At 42.6% G+C, this 17,177-nt stretch overlaps 1 protein-coding gene across 18 annotated transcripts in view; it reads right to left on the reverse strand.

Moving 5' to 3' along the window:
• The window catches only part of ARVCF (ARVCF delta catenin family member), a 446,960-nt gene that overhangs the window by 184,991 nt on the left and 244,792 nt on the right, over window positions 1-17,177 (reverse strand). Inside the window, exon 2 of one of the 18 annotated variants that reach the window (XM_048822069.2) lies at window positions 16,769-16,842. The exons of the other annotated variants lie outside the window; for them this stretch is intronic. The gene's annotated coding sequence lies outside the window, so the exon portion shown is untranslated. The remainder of the gene's footprint in view (window positions 1-16,768; window positions 16,843-17,177) is intronic. 18 annotated transcript variants of the gene reach the window in all.

The following is a 17,177-nucleotide window of genomic DNA, read 5'->3' on the forward strand; positions in this document are numbered from 1 at the left end:
CAACAGCTATTACGTTGGCTTGCCAAATTGATTTGTTGGCTGCTGGTTTCCCATATGTTACTAGCAATGCAACAACACAAGGGTTTTTTTCCCAGCATATTTTTATTTCTACCGCTGCCTGCCTCTTGATCTTTTGCCCATTAGAAGTTTACCATTAAAAAAAAAATTGGTAAGGGAGGGTGGTGATTCGCCAGAGTGGCACTGAAACTTCTGCATGGATGTGGCTTGTCGGTTCCAGCAAATCTATTGCTTCAGTGCTGGTTGTGGAATCTCTTTTCAAGCATACAAATGCATTTTAGTTTCTGTGTGCTGAATGTGTGAATATTAGTACAGGATAAGAATAAAATTATCCACTACAGTGATCCCAAAAGGATGCCCTAATAGCCATTAGGTAATAAGTACTCCAAACCTCTGAATCACATATGTCTAAAACAAACAATCAAAGCTTTTTTATTTTTTGTGCCTAGAATTTTGTCTTTTGTTATATTCTAGCAAAGCCTCTTCATTCTAATCCACACACTTCATAATGCCAACTTTAAGGCTCTTGTGTCATTGGGAAATTCTCAGTTGAGTAACTTCCATTCAACCCTAGCCAAGAGCATTAGAATATGTATTAAGCTAACGTTCCATTATCCATGAGTAGCACCCTACCTAATCAACTTTAAACAAACTAACAATTATGTGGGCTCAAAAACACCCCAATATTGAGACCACATCTTGAAACAAAATCAAGACAAACATCACTGGGATAAAAGTATTCATGGAAACTACGTGGAAAAAGTGTAGCTCCTTCCATATTAGAAGTTTTTTTTTTAAAAAAAAATCATTCTTTGTAAGATATAAGAGATGGTTCTATGGACAGTAAAAGGAGTTCATATTGCGTAAATAAGGCTCTCCATTTGCAACAAGCAGAGCGCATTTGACAGACATTTTTCAGTATCTTTACTGGATAACAAAATAACTTTCAGGCAAGTATTCAATCTCCTTCTCAAATCGGGTATGTTTCATGCCAGTGCTGGGCATGAAATTGACAGGAAGTGGTACAAACTGGAAAGGAGAGGCAGAGACATTGAAGACTGCCTAAACTTGTTTGCACCTTTTTTACAGTCCATGTAGGAAAGAGGCAGTGAGTATGAAATATATGTAGTAAATTTACTACAGAGTTAACAGATTTACAAGTTAAAGACGTTTGCATTCAAATAATTCTATGCATCTAAAGTAAGTCTGTTTTAGAGACATAACTCATCACATGCCTTGGAGGCAGCCCCCAAAAGAAGTTGAATCATATTAAAGTCACACAATGTACAAGCAACTAATTACTGATATTACTGTATAAAAGGTGATATTCAGATATTTAGCATCTGTTCATTTTAATGAAGAGTGAATGAGCAGAGGTCTGAAATCAGTGTTACTATGATTAATTGGCTAAGCAGGAAACTAACATGTAACTTCCGCCACACTGGTCCATGACTCTGCAGGATGGACACACAAGCACATCCCTTTTCCCTGGCTATGAAAGTAACCTTGCTCAGGGGGAGCAGCAGCCTCAAGAAAAATTTGGAGCAGCAGGGAATCTGAACACAGGGAAAACTGCTGGGGAACGGCATGAAGAATCTCCGTAGGTGAGCAAATAGGAACCACTCTTGTTTTACCTTAATTTGCAACATTTAAACCTCTGCACCAAGATTATTTGTAACCTTCCCCCTTCTGCCAGTCCTAGTAAAATACCCTTTCATTTATCTTCATATCCAAGTTGTTTTTAGGATCCACCATGGCTGGCTGGCACCTATAGGACCTAGCATTTGGAGCGCCTTCAGTGTTTGCTTCCGAGTTGTGGTACACCTGGCACGTTACCAGTAACTTAGGATATGTCTATATTACCCGCCGGATTGGCAGGCAGCGATCGATTCAGCGGGGGTAGATTATTGCATCTACCCCCCGATAGCTCTCCTGCCGACTCCTATAGTCCACCGCTGCAAGACGCACAGGCAGAGTTGATGGGGGAGCAGCAGCCGTCAACTCACTGCAGTGAAGACACCATAGCGAGTAGGTCTAAGTACATCGACTTCAGCTACGTTATTCATGTAGCTGAAGTTGCATAACTTACATTGATCCCCCCCTCCAGTGTAGGCCAGGCCTTAGAGGTTTGGTGTACCAAAGCATTGAGATGCTGTAACAACTACAATACCGTTTGTGCTTTGAAGAAGAAAGATTCTTATCTACCATGGTATATTGAATTGCCAATGTGTTCTTAAGGTGGGGGGGAGGGGTGTGTGTGTGTGTGTGTGTGAGAGTGTGAGTGTGTGAGAGAGAGAGAGAGAAATACATATATCTGTGATTCTGATCTTGTTGATAAAGTCAACAACCCAAAAAGAAATGCATAAAAAGCTCTATAATATCCTATTCTAATGCAGATGAGAGATTTCAAACCAAAACCTCATCAGCATTTTGATGGTATCTTCAATAAGCTATTTTACAATAATGTTGCAAAACACAAGTAATTGTAATCTAAATTCAATTTGTATTCAAAAAACAACAAAATAGCAGCATACACGAGGCATAGTGCTTGTACCAAGAGGCTCCCACACAGATTTTATATATAATCTCAGAGCACACCCTCAGCAGCGTCTGTACAATCTTGTTTTCAGACCTGCCTGAGCTTCAGCTTTCAAGTCTGGTCCATGTCTCCCAAACTTCCTATAGAGACCCCGGGCTTTAGGATGGTTGCCACAGTGGGGTCAGTGACCAAGATATACCCCCCTTCTTTTAGGCAACAAACAGGCTTGGAAGAATCAGAGTTTTAATCAGTAAATGGGGATTTCACCCTGCACGAACAGGCCAAAAATATTTCCATTGATAATAACAAAAGTTTACAGATAGGCAAAGTAAGAAAAATGCTGCTTGAGAACAAGTTTGATTTAACAGATATTTCCTTTGTGTACTTTGACATGTGACACTGACAATTTGTGTTTGAACAGTTGGAAAGCTTTAGCTTTTTATGGAATTGGGGTACCCACTCTGCAAGTTTTATGCATATTTTGTGCCTACTGCATGCACATTTAATGTAGATTGTCTGCAGTTTTTCCCCAGGCATTTTGACTTACCAAAGTAGGCGGGTCTGACTTTAATACGTCGGATACTTCCAGAAAATCTTCAACATCTGCCTTCTGTGGATGATGCTCACAAGCAGCATTTCATCTGACACATCTCCCTCATGTGTCCACTTGGTGAAGCATTGTTATCATTGATGGTGACATGGAAACAGCTGAAAGGCCAGCCTTCAGGCCCAAAGACCAGTAGTTTTCAACCTGCGGTCCGCAGACCCCTGGGGGTCCGCAGACTATGTCTAATATTTCCAAAGGGGTCTGCATCTCCATTTGAAATTCTTTATGGACCACAATGATAAAATTGACCACCACTGCCACAGACAGCCTGCTCTAATCTAAGATTGCTTTGCCAAACATCCATGGGCATTTGATCTGTCCACGAGGCTGAAACCTCATTCACTTGCTTCTCTCCATAGGGAGGAGAGAACCAGCCCTTAGCTTTTGTTTTGTTAAATAGGGAGGGAAGGAAGAACCCATGCAGCCCCTTCTCAGGGTCAGGGAACAGAGTCTACTGGTGATGGCTGGTCTTCTGAAGAGACAGTGCACAACTCCCAGATGACTTGGGGAGAACAAGTCCATCAACCCTGTTCACGGAGTGGTGAGGGAGAGTGTTTACAAAGTCAAGTGTTGGGTATAGATTTCAGTTTTACATTTCTACACTCTTGCCATTTGGTTCAACAGAAAAAAATCAAACCTGCAGATTTTGTACTTATGGGTGTGGAGATTTTGCACATAAAGCTCTGAACAGAGATGGTAAAAGTTGAGACTGTTTTCCAGACTTTAGGGTGACACCTCTTCTGCTACATTATAATGCCTCATTTTTATTGCTCATAAAATTGGCCAGCAGATATGCACCATGCAGAGTTGGCACTGAGAAACAAAACTGATGGGCAGATCAATAAATAACTGCAATAGACATCAACTGGAGTGAAATTTCCCCCTGTGCAGATAAGCAGCACATAAACCTGGTGCTGGTTAAGTCCCACGTCAACCCTTAAATGGTACACAAAACTTGTGCTGATCCTTTACACACAGAGGATCTTTACCACTGGTGAATTGTGTATTTTTAAAAGAGGGTTTTAAACTGAATAAAAGAACAGGGGGAGGCAGCTTAACAGAAAAACAAAATCCATGATCCAAGATCCTCACTGTCAGATTCCTCCTTCAGAAAAAACAAACTAAAAGCTCCATGTTTCAGAAGGATCTCAGTGCACTTTGGAGCTATTCCAAAGTATAGGAGAAAGAAGAAAAATGAAGACAATAATATCGGTGGCAATGATGCCAGTAACCATATTCCAAGAACTGCAATGCAGGTAAGGTACCTTGTTATTATATCAGCTGGCGCACTACCTGTGCCTACATCTCAGAGAAGAAAAGTGAAATTGGAAGTACTCAAACCCACATGAACAAGCAGCTCATATCAGTTCCAGGAACAAGCAAGAACATTTCTGCACTTGAACAGCATCTGCCACATAAGAACAAACAGTTCTTTCTGTCCCTTTAAATGCTAACTATTTCACAGGGAGCATTTCCCAACAATGATTCTCCTACACTTGGCTAAATAATTGGTTGCCATTCCAAATGCCTCTGGAAACATCAGCAGGATCCACACACCACAATGAAAAGCTGGTGAGTGCTCAAGCCCGCTGCTGAACTACCAAACAATGTTTGTTCTACAATTACCATACAGGAACAACTACTCCCTCTCCAAAAATGCCCCTCCAGCACTCCATTCACCAATTGGCAGAGTTGGAACTTTGGGACAGTTGCACTGTCATACATTTGCAATGTAATTTTGTTGCAGAAAGACTGTAAAAGTTGCTTATGCACACTGTAAATCCATTTAGCTCTTCTGCTCTTGGAGAGAGTAAGGCCTGGTTTGGATCTCCAAGCCCCTTCCTCCCTGCTCAAACCACAAAGGCAACATATGTTGCTGTGTCCCCAACTCTAACACTCATAGAAAGATGAATGAGAATGTGTTTGACTTAGTCATATTTTCTAAGACCATGTCTACACTAGAAAACTGTATCGGTCCAGCTGTGCTGCTGTTAGATCACACATGTAGCTGTGTTATACCGACAGGAGAGCTCTCCTGTCGACATAATAAAACCCGCCAATATAGCACTGTGTACACAAGCGCTTATGCTGGAAAAACTTATGTTGCTCAGGGGTGTGGTTCCCCCCCCACACACACACACACATACACACTCCTGAGTAACAACATTTTTGCTGACATAAGTGCTAGTGTAGACATGGCCTTAGACCGTTCACACCGCCAGTTATGGGAGAATTGCCTTGTGCCTTCCGGTCCTGCTCTCATAGCCAGTGCTCGGCTAGCATTAACTTTAGAGCAGGTCAGGCATAATACATTTCAGCATTTCATACTGTGTTTTAAGTGGCTGGAGTAGGAGGAGAGAAACAAAGTTACACACAAAAGTGAGGATACAGTAAATGGGTAAAATATAATGACTTGCAAGTATACTGAGCTTTCCTTCTCCATTCTAAGCTGTACAAGAGTAATCATTCCAGCCCAACTTGCAACAAGCGCCTGCATCTGGCAAAAGTTTCATATTCAATGCTAACTCTGGGAATGAAAGAATAAAAATGGTGGAACAAAACTTTGAGGGGGGCTAAGGAAAATAGTGACCAACTTATTACGAGCCATAAATTACACTCAGCTAATCTAGTGGACTTGACACGTAGCTCCCATCATGGCAAAAAGACATTCCCTTGCATTTTTTCCCCTGACACGTAGGCCTCCATATTTTGTCATTATTGGAACTCTGTCTGCATTACCACACAAGCCATCACTATCATGTCCCTTCCATTGTGTCAGAAAGGAAACAGAGCTCTAGCACACTAATCCAGGGGTCAGCACCACCATGTTGCGCAACGGACACTTGACAAAATTACCAGACTTAGTGACGGACATTGACAGAGGGCAGGAGGGGGCTCTGGGCTGAGGCAGGAGATTGGAGTGTGTGAGGGGGTATGGGCTTTGGCCTGGGGGGGTACAGTTCCAGGGTAGGAATTCAGGGTGAAGGAGGGGGCTCAGGGCTGGAGCAGGGGTTGGGGCGATGGGAGGGCTCCAGGTGGAGGTGCAGGAGGGTGCTCCGGGCTGGGATCGAGGGGTTCAGAGGGCAGGAGGGGGATCCGGGGTGGGGCAGGGGGACAGGAAGGGGTCAGAGGTGCACACTTCAGGTGGTGCTTACCTGAGGCGGCTCCCGGAAGCAGCAGAATGTCCCCCCTCTGGCTCCTACGTGGAGGCGCTGCCAGGCGGCTCTGTGCGCTGCCCCAGCTCCCATTGGCCGCAGTTCCTAGCCAATGGGCGGGGAGCCGTGGAGTCAGCGCTCGGGGAGGCGGGACCGAGGCAGCGTGCCTGCAGAGCCATGTGGCCACACCTATGCCAGCAACAGCAGGGACAGGGAGCCACTTGTGGAGAGCAGGGCCAGCTCCAGGCACCAGCGTTCCAAGCAGGTGCTTGGGGCGGCACTGTGAAAGGGGCACCAGTCCATCTGCCATCAGGGTAGCATTTGTCTTTCCACGGCAATTCGGCAGCAGCCTCTTTCTTCAGGCTGCCGCAGTGGCAATTCAGCAGCAGCCCCACTCTGCGCTGCAGCAGCAATTCGGCAGCAGCTTCTGTCTTCAGTCGTCCTGCTTGGGGCGGCAAAAACGGGAGAGCTGGCCCTGGCGGGGAGCTGCCTGACATGAGCACCCCCACTGACCTCAAAAAACTTTTACCACAGACACATTACCGACTCCTGAACTAACCTAAAAACAGGAACACTTACATAAATAAAAACTATGAATATTAGAAGCACAACAAGCAAACCAAAATCTTGGGTCTGTGAGCCCATGATAATTCTGACCCAATTTCAGCCTTGGAGAATATAATTCAGACATTTTCAAATTGAATGAAAATTGAGCCATATCATTTCTCACAAATTAAGGGTCTGTAAAGGTTTTTAATCTGAACTCCTATTGACCCTCATATCAAAAGCACACCCACTGACCTGACAGAACCTAATTGCTCAAAGGGGGGGCATTAAAGTCTATTGGGTTGATGGTCCATGAAATAGAGTCTCTTAAGGGGCAAAATGGACTCAGCATGACAGATGTCTAGACCCATTAAGGACTTAGGTAAAATATCTGCATTTAATTACTTTTTGCTGAAGAGATCCACCATTATTATCCCCTTCAAAAAATTGTGGCACCTTCTGCTATCTGGTCAATCTGAAATGGCTTACAGTAGGACAGAAGCACATTTTCATTGTGTGTAGCTGGTTTTGAAACTGATAGTTGTAAGAACACGAAACAGAATTCGGCCAAAAAATAAATAAATATATATATACACACACATATATATACACACACACACACACACACACCCCTGTACTACCATCATTTTTGTGGGTTTAAAATCAGACTCCGAATGCCAAAACTTCTACTTTCAGGCTAATAAAACCCAAAAGATTAATCTCTCCTTATTTCACTGTCACTAAAAATAAAATTAGGACTTCTTAGTCTGACTCTTCTGCCTTAGCTCTGAACATACTTCTGCCGTGATGTACCCTAGTTTTCTTTAACAGGGGTAAAGGTCTTTCCATCACTCCCCATAGGTATAGATAAAATATTCAATTTCAAAACAGAAAAACCTTAAACAACTCTGAAATAAACAGGTTACCTCTATTGTGGGAAAAGCATGTTCTCTTCTAAGTCAACAAAAAAAAACCCTATTACCCATAAGCCTGCGAGGCACTGATGGCACCTGAGTTTTCCACATTCAGGAAAGGAGAAAAAGTCATTCTCAATGATTAAACTAGCTGATAAGGAACAAAGCAGAAACCTTATCAAGCCTGTGGTCTTATTTTATTTGCCAATTCAGATAAAAGGGATAGGGTGTGGGAAAGATATCCACATATTTCATTTTCACTTTTGCACCTGTTTCCAGAAAGTCCAAAATGCTGTTTTTCCAGAGTGTCTCTTTCTTCCCTCTGTGAGACGTCACTAGAAAGTAATTTTACATGCCCATAAAATCATAACCAGAAAATATACTACCTGCATTTTCCCAATTCAGCAATGGATTTCCCTATCCCTCCTCTCCCCCACACACTTTAGAGAGACACACACACACACACACTTTCCTTTTACGTAATTCAGGTAGATTTTTGTTTTGTTTGTAGATTTGATCCTCATCTCTAACTGTGTAAGAAATTAAACACAAAGTGGAACTCTCTTTTTAGGATTCTCGAGAGAGGCGCTAAAGTAAAATATTGTATCTCCGCTAGAGAAACTGCAAAGTTAATTTATAAGTGGATCAAGAGAGCCAAAGAACAATGACCTAACCACCATTTCACAATTAAGTCAAATTAGATTTCCCTGAGCAAAAACAAAAACACATTCAAGTGGAAATTGTAAATAGTTGAAAAGACCACAAACAGTGAACTATGACAGCTACCAATACCTGAAAGTGGACATGCCTAATAATGTTTCTCCTCCAAGCTGCTCAGCTGAGCTTTCTCCTCCCATAACCACAAGGGAAAGGCAAGTTTACCATTTCAAAAGGTATCTGTGGTTCAGTGTCCCAAGAAATTTTATAATGCCCCAGCAATGTTTGGTATAGTATACCCAGTAAGGGTATATAAAAAGGTTTGCCTTTATAAATCTATTGTGAAACAAAACAGAGACAGTCACTGTGGGATGCGCAGCTTCTCTGAAAGATAAGGCCTTTTATTCAGGACACTGAAAATGGATTTAGCTGCTTGACTTTAGACACTTAAGTTTGAACATTTTGACCTGTAATTTAAAATTGCTTGCTGTCGGCTTTCAAAAGTTAAAATGTGTGTATCTAGGAAGGGAAAGTCAGTTCAATTGTTTCAAAATATTGATGGGTAAAATCGGATGTTTGCCATGACACAGTCTCTACAGCGCCTAGCACAATAGTGTCCTGGTCCAGGACACTGGACAGCTGATGGGCGCTATGGTATTAGAAATAAATAATTAATTATAATAATAATAATTTAAGTCAATTATGAAGAGGACTCAAAGAAAGATGTCAAAAGAGACAATTAGATTTCACCCCTGTAAATCTGGTAGAAGCTGGGTGGTAAGCACACGAGGAAAGTAAGGAAAGTAAGACTGCCTTGGACAACTTTTCCACCTCATATTTTTTCTGCCGCATTAATAAGGCAGCCTGTTGAATTTAACATCATCGTTATGTAAATAATGAATGCATCATCATCCCCTAGAAGAAGTCCCTTAAGTGTACTGAAAATTAATTCACACTCCAATCAATCAGTGAGGCTTAAGCAAATGCTTAAGTGCTTTACTGAACTGGGATCCCAATGATCTCTTTTGTATCCACTTTTGACATTCTTGAGTCAGTCTTCAGATAAAGCCATGTGTGTTACCTAAATGTAAGAATGACCAATGTACAGCAGGGGATAAGTAGAGCCAGTGATGGAGCAAGATGTGATTCTGTCAGCTGCAGGTTAGGTCTGTGACACAGAACTGAACCAGGGGGAGCTTTCATCTCATACGGAAGAGAAGAGAGGTTTTGGAAGACAAAACTATGTCAAAGCATAACTATCATTTTTTGCTCCAAATCATGTCAAATAAACAAGTGTCATTCCATAGCAGCTCCTAAACATAACCTGGGTAGTTTTTCAGAACAAAGTAATATAGGATTTTCTAGGCTACTTATAAGGACTTGCTGATTTTTGTTGGCATGTTCAAAATAGGCCTGGACCATCACCTAAAAATAGCATCAAAAATATGCTGAAAGATGTTTTAGCCACTGAAATTGTTAAGCACAAGCTTTGTTTTTTAGAAGTATAGACCTGAATCCCCTTCATAGAGCCTTCCCACTCGACAGACCCCAAGAAAGGACACACAAGCAACAACTCTTAGAATAGCCTCCAACTGCATTCAGACCTGCAGTGACTATAAATGCAAGGGTAATACCAGTGATCTTTCCTCAGGACTAAATAAAGGGACTTCACCCAGTATGACACTCTCATTGTGACACAAGACAATCAACAAAAACAAAAACGGGAGTTTTCTGTTTGCTTTCAAGATGCCAGCAGATGCAGATAAAAAGAAAATTTTAGTACAGTCAGTCTACTAGACACCTACTGATTTCACAATATAGCTGTCCAAAAAAAACAAAAACCTCACAAGAAAGCATGATTTAAAGCAAGAAGAAAAGACTTGAAGAGATTTTACACCCACACAAAATACATTTCAGATAAATAGATCAGTGCTTAGAAGCGAATTTTCTGAACTAGGAGATTCTTAGCTTCACTCAAAACACAGAAAACAATAACATTGTCCAATTATTAATAAACTTGATATTTGCCTGGTCCAAGAACACCTGATGGCTCAGAGTTTAAAGATGTGAAGTTTGATGGTTAAAACACGTCTCCCCTCTTTCCAACAAATTCTCTCTGTGCTTTTTGGCAAGAATTAAAAAAAAAACAACCAGAATTAAAACTGTTGTCCTACAGTTACATTCTTCTAATGCCTGTTACATACAGAGGTTGTCCCCTATATAATCTCAAGGTCATATTCACCCGGTTCCTTTTTGCACAACACAGCATCTATTATATCTATTCTGCTCAAGGTAAGTAGCAGAATGCTAAATTTGTCAGAGTTGCCAATAGATCACAGCTCTGAAGTACATTTTCACTGTCTATCAAATAAACAAAAAATATCTTTTAACAATGTCTTTTAAAAGCTAGTGTACGTACATGTGTGATCCACAGTACATATAAACTACATCTTCTCTTTCAAATAGCCTCTCAAAAAAATTAACTATTCACACAGGCCCTTCTCTTCATCAATAATCATTACATACCTCCCCTTCACTTTGCAAATGTGCGATTTGTCTAATTAAGATTACATGCTCCTGAGGGCAGGAAATATGCATCATTGATGGCCCTAGTCCTGTAAAATCAGCTCCACGCACGAAGACCCTGGTGCACATGTCGTTCCAATTGCAGGATCAGGAACAGACCTGGCGCTAGGCATAAGTAGACTAAGCAATTGCTTAGGGCCCCAAGCTGCTCAAGCGGGCCCCCATTTGCTTTTTATTATGTGTTGGGCGTGGGCAAATATTGTTGTTTAGGGCCCCCAATAGGCTAGCACTACCTCTGATCAGGACCTCTCTCTGTAGAATGCTGTGTAAATTTATGGCACTAAAGAAATATTCTATAACATGCAAAATATTTCTATGCCAGAAAGCTGGCAGCTGCGTCACACCTCTGTGTTTTGCTAACTTTGTCCACATTGTTTTTCTACAATTAATTCCACCCCATTTCTAACACATTACCCTACCACATAAACAGGACTTCTCAGATTACAACAGGTTGACATCCATAACCAACTCATGAGAAACTGTTTCCTCATTTAGATTGAAGTTTTAGAGTTACATTATGTTCTAATATGCCTCACACTAATCCACCCCCCCAGCCTTGTCATTGTCAACCATGGAAATGTATCCAATATGTTGCATGCTGCAATAAGGGCCGGATTAACCCATAGGCTAATAAGGCTACAGCCTTAGGCCCTCCTATTTTTAGGCCCTACTGTAGGCCCTCCATTCCATATTGAGGTAACAGCTGAGCAATGATAGCAGGGCCATCAGAAATTGTGTGTCTCATTAGCTATTGCTTTGTACAAATTAATCCATCAAGATTGTGAATTCAATTTATGGTGGTTGTGATTTTGTCTTTGTGGGCTAAGTGCTTGTGGGCCCAAGCAACATTGAACTTTGTACACAGTAGGCCTACACTGGACAACAGAAACCATGTCGAAAAAAGGAGGATGGCAGAAATTGAAGAAGGCCAAAAGAAAGACAGCAAAGACAAGAGGTACTCCTTCTCTAAGGTTTTTTCCTCCTACTAAAGTCTGGTGGTGAGGAAGTCCAGGCGAATACCAGCCCAAGTGAACTGCTGCTCGGCCTGATGAAAAGGAGCAGCCTCCTGTGACTTCTCTAGGTGCAGTCTCATTCCACTCCTCTGAAGACTTTACCAGTGATAGTAAAACAAAAATATCCTTTTCCAATGATCCAGGCAAGCAGGACATGACTTCTCAAGATCTCATTGCATATTGAACTGAGAAGGTCCCACAGAAATGCCAGAATCTAGATGGGTTTCAGAGTGGTAGCTGTGTTAATCTGTATCAGCAAAAACAACAAGGAGTCCTTGTGGCACCTTAGAGGCTAACCAATTTATTTGGGCATAGAAGATTTTGAGAGTTAGAACCCACTTCATCAGATGCATGGGTTCTAACCCACAAAAGCTTATGCCTAAATAAATTGGCTAGTCTCTAAGGTGCCACAAAGACTCCTCATTATAGAATCTAGATGCTGACTTTTCATTGAAAAAGCAAGAGTACACCGGTCAGAATCGTTATCTGACCAAATCAATGTTTTATACGTGAAGCCTAACAGACTGACAAGCAAGAATGGCTCATCTATTCACCTCCTAAAAAAAACAATACACCTTCTTATTACTGCCTGTTTTTGGATACCAAAAAGTGGGGAATGTTCTGTGAAGGCTTCAGTTATTGGAAGAATCCTGCATACATTACCAATCATGCAGTAAGTGAGCGGCATATATTGCCAGTTAGCAGCTACCATGCCTGAAAGAAGGTTAATGGCAGAATTGATACCCAAATGTAAAACCAGTTTTGGAAGCTTGTGCTGAGTGGAAGAATGTTCTCAGATGCGTAGTTGAAACCATAGTTTTTATTGCTGAGCGTGGGCTGCCATTCCGTGCTCAGATGAGACTGGTGGATCGAAACACAATGGCAATTACCTTGGCATTCTAGAGCTAATTGCTAAGTTCAACCCTTTCTTAGCTCAGCACATCCCTGAACGTGCAAATCATGAAAAAGGCCATACAAATAAGTCTGTGATAGATGTGATGAATTCATTGCACTGCTGGAAAGACGATGCTATCAGCCATTGTAGATGAGATCAAAGATGTGGGATGTTTTTCAGTGTCCGTCAACTCAACACCGGATGTTTAACATGTAGATCAGCTGACTGTCATCTTGCGTTATGTGCTAGCCAGCGGACCCGTTGAGCATTTCATGGCCTTCATAAACATCAAGGTAAACACCAGCCACACAAGGTAGAAACTTGCCTTGTACCTACTTGATTTCCTCACCCAAAATGGGATTGACATCAGCTTTTGTCATGGCCAAAGCTATGACAATGCAAGTAATACGAGTGGCAAATATTCAGGGATGCAGGCAAAGATTAAAAAAGAGCGCAATGCTTTGGTTGATTACATACCACGTGCTGCACACTCACTCAACGTTGTTGGCCAGTCTACCGTGGATTGTGTTGAAGCAGTTTCTTCTTTTGGATTTGTCCAAGAATTGCACCATTTTTTTCCTCTGCCTCAACTAGTCATTGGATGATTCTTAGAGATTCACTACCAAAGGAATGCCCAGTGCCCAAATCACTCTCAGGGGCACCGTGGAGTGCCAACGCTGAAGCTGTGAATGCAGCTGTATTGGGATACCCCAACAACCTTGAAGCACTAGAGAGCATCAAGAATGATGAATCTCAAGAATCAAGAAAAGATGCAAAGATCGTGAGTGATGCAACTGCCCACTCATTCAGTGACAAGGATGCCTTCATCACAATCATTGACAAACTGAAGAGTTCATTAGAACATTGAATAGAGGCTTATGGAAATATTGACAAAGCCTTTCGTGTACAGATAAATTTTTCGCTTAACACTTCAAGTTCTCAAGTCAGTGAAGGTATCAAACATCAGTGTCAGAAGTACCCAGACGATCTCCCAATAGATTTTACTAAAGAATTTCTTCAATTTGTTGAATTCACATCACTCTCCGATATTGAGAGAAAAGATGACAAAAGCAAATCTATTTGAATGTACTGAGTTATCACTGAATCCAATGTAACGGAATGTTTCCCAAATGTTGAAACTGTATTTATCACTAATGATCACGAACTGTAGTGAAGAATGTTCCTTCTCTCTTCTAATAAAGGGTCAAAAATGTCCTCCAATCCACCAAGAGCATCTCAGTGCTTTGCCCCTCTTGAGCATCAAGAATGAAATAATTAAATATTTGAATTACGATGATATCATTCATGACTTTGCCACAGCTAAAGCTGGGGGCGGGGGGGGAAGGAATTGTTTGAAGAACTGAGTGCAGTGATAGTAGAATAAATTTGTTAATTTTACATAAATAATATGTAAATATGTATGTAGATAAATGTTTGATGACTTCATTACTTCTTTTGCAATATGTAATTCATACTTGGGCCCTTCCCTCCCATTGGCCTTAGGCCCCTCATAAACTTAATCTGGCCCTGGCTGCAATCTTCATTCTACACCAGAGGGCTCCAAACTGTGGAGTGCGCCCCCCTGGGGGGAAGGGTGCAGCAAGCCGGGCCAGCCCCCAAGGGTAGCGGGGAGGGAGCGCCTGCCAGACTCGCCCTGCCTCCAGCTCTGCTCCAGCACTGCCTCCAACCACAGCCCTGTCTCCCGGCCCCACACCTGACCCCTTCCCCAGCTACAGGGCGGCTCCGCACCCCACTGTAGGCCTGGCTGCCAGCCCCCACAGTGGCCTGGCTGTGGCTTTGCTCCTGGCCCCGCCCCAGTCTTGGCCACTTGCCACAGTGCCATTCCTGGCCCAGGCTAGGGGTGGGAGCAGAGCCACACCTGGCCCCGGGCCCAGCTGCCAGCCTCCACCACAGGCCAGGCTGCAGCTTTGCTCCCGCCCCCAGGCCCATCCCCAGCTGCATCCCTAGCCTGTGCTCCCTGTAGGCATCCCCCCTCCCTGGAGCCAAGGTACCACTCCTGGCCCTCACTCCAGGAGGGCGTGGCCAGGGAGAAGGCCGGGGGGGCAACCCTCAAAAGTTTGGGCATCAGTGTCCCACATGTTACAACTATTGTAGGTTGTTGGGGTGTGTTTTTTTTTTTAAATGAACTGATTTTATGATTTCATGAAAGAGGGAGCCTAATATCACTAGCTAGAAGCAGATACAACATAGCACATGTACGTACTGTAGAAGGTTTTCAATATAGCTCTTCCGAAGGACCTGAATCCTGACCTGCCACAGCCTGTTATTCCAGTCTCTTCTCGCTGGAGACAGTCAGCTGTGCCAACCTGTGTGCTGTCTGCCAGCTGTAAAAGCAAGGTAGCCAAAAGAAAATATAAACCCTCCATCTACCATGTCAGTGCATTGCACTATCCCTAGGCCAGCTATTTAAGAAGCAGCATTCTATGGGGTACACAGTACATCTTAAAAGTAGCTACAGGGAGATGAAACACCAAAGCACAGAGGTGGTTTACCACACCCATACTGCCCAGTAATACCCAATTTCCATACTTGTTTCCGAGGTTCTCTACAGAGTGGCAGTGAAAGTTCAAAATCTGCTAAATTCTAGCTACTGGTACCAGATGGCTCTCTGCATCAGCGGCTAGAACATAAACAAGGGATCAGCTCTCCAAATGCTTCAGCACTCTCTGCCTTGAACGCCCTAGCCACCTTCCCTTTGCATGCTCCTGCAGCAACCCATGCTTTCCGTTCATCTAGCATCTCTGCCTGCTGCAGCACAGAGCTCAAGAGAGGATGAGCCTCCAAGGAAGGAGGGGGCTGCATTCTTCTGTCTCAAGTGTACTTAAGGGGGTTAGGCACCCATTAATTTTCAGTCCCTTTAAGCACTTCTGAAAATCCCACCCACGCAGTGGACTGGATGAGTTTTACTGAGATAGAGCAGAAAAGTATACATATATTTTAAATATACATATGTTAAAAGAAAACATTATCCAACATATGGACAACATGAATTTGCCCTCTCTGTAGTACCTGAATGATTTTCATAGATGAATACAATAAAATATTACCAGTGATCATTTATCACATCTTTTAAGCAACAATTCCCCTTCCTCCCCCATCCACAATTGATACTCTTTTCTTCAGGTTAAATTACTCATTCAGATCTTCCTCATGTATATTGTACAAGAAACTGTCTACATTTACTGTAAATTTAACTGCCTTTTTAGAGATGCTTTTGCTCAGCAAAGCACTGAGATTGATTTGATTGTGCATGCCTGAAGGAGAGGGGCAGGAGGAAGGAACAGAAACCAGTCTTGTGAAAGCAACGATTTGCACCTTTAAAAGTCTGGCATTTGAGAGGGGGTGGGGAGGGAAGAGGAGAAGAGAGCAGTATCAGTGTAATGGCTCTAAGATCATTATGGCCAATATTTCTTTATCAGTCCAAATAAAAGCGAAACTCAGCACTGCAAATAAATCATGTTCAGTGATGGTGAACTTCAGTGGCCACAGGCCAACACCCAAAAGTTTGTTTACTCATGCAGATTTCATGAATCTTCAAAACAAAAAGGCCCAATCCTACTCCAACCGCACTCAATGGTAAAACTCCCATCCACGCTAGCGGTACAGGATTGGTCCCTTAGGCAGGAAAGCCTTGAGAGTAGGCTCTCTGCTGAGATGCCTGGTACTTCCTGCTTCAAGTCAGACCAGAAATACCAAAAGAGCAGTGTCTCCTGTACTTCACTTCAGGGGTCCCTCCCAGAAGCAGAAAGTGCAGACACATTCAAAAACCAAAACCACACACCACAAAAAGGTAACTTGGTGACAGAAGTAAACTAACCTTTCCCCACCCAGCCTCAGGAGAGGGCTGCTTCAAGTGGTTCCTTATTTTTCTTGGAACTACTTTATCCTTCCCTAAAAAAAAAGGAGACTTTATTTAGGGGCCTGATCCCAGGAAGTGCTGCACTCAAAACTTCCTTCGAGCATAAGCTTTCGTAATAAACTGCATGCATCCGATGAAGTGAGCTGTAGCTCACGAAAGCTTATGCTCAAATAAATTGGTTAGTCTCTAAGGTGCCACAAGTCCTCCTTTTCTTTTTGCGAATACAGACTAACACGGCTGCTACTCTGAAACCTGTCAAAACTTTCTGTAGCTGCCCGGTGCTCAACACCTCTCAGAATCAGGTCTCTAGACTGAAGTAGCATCCTCAAGATGTGTGCAATTGAAAGACGCTCTCTCTCTCTGAAAA

The sequence above is a fragment of the Caretta caretta genome, chromosome 15, assembly GCF_965140235.1.
Source record: "Caretta caretta isolate rCarCar2 chromosome 15, rCarCar1.hap1, whole genome shotgun sequence".
NCBI lineage: Eukaryota > Metazoa > Chordata > Testudines > Cheloniidae > Caretta > Caretta caretta.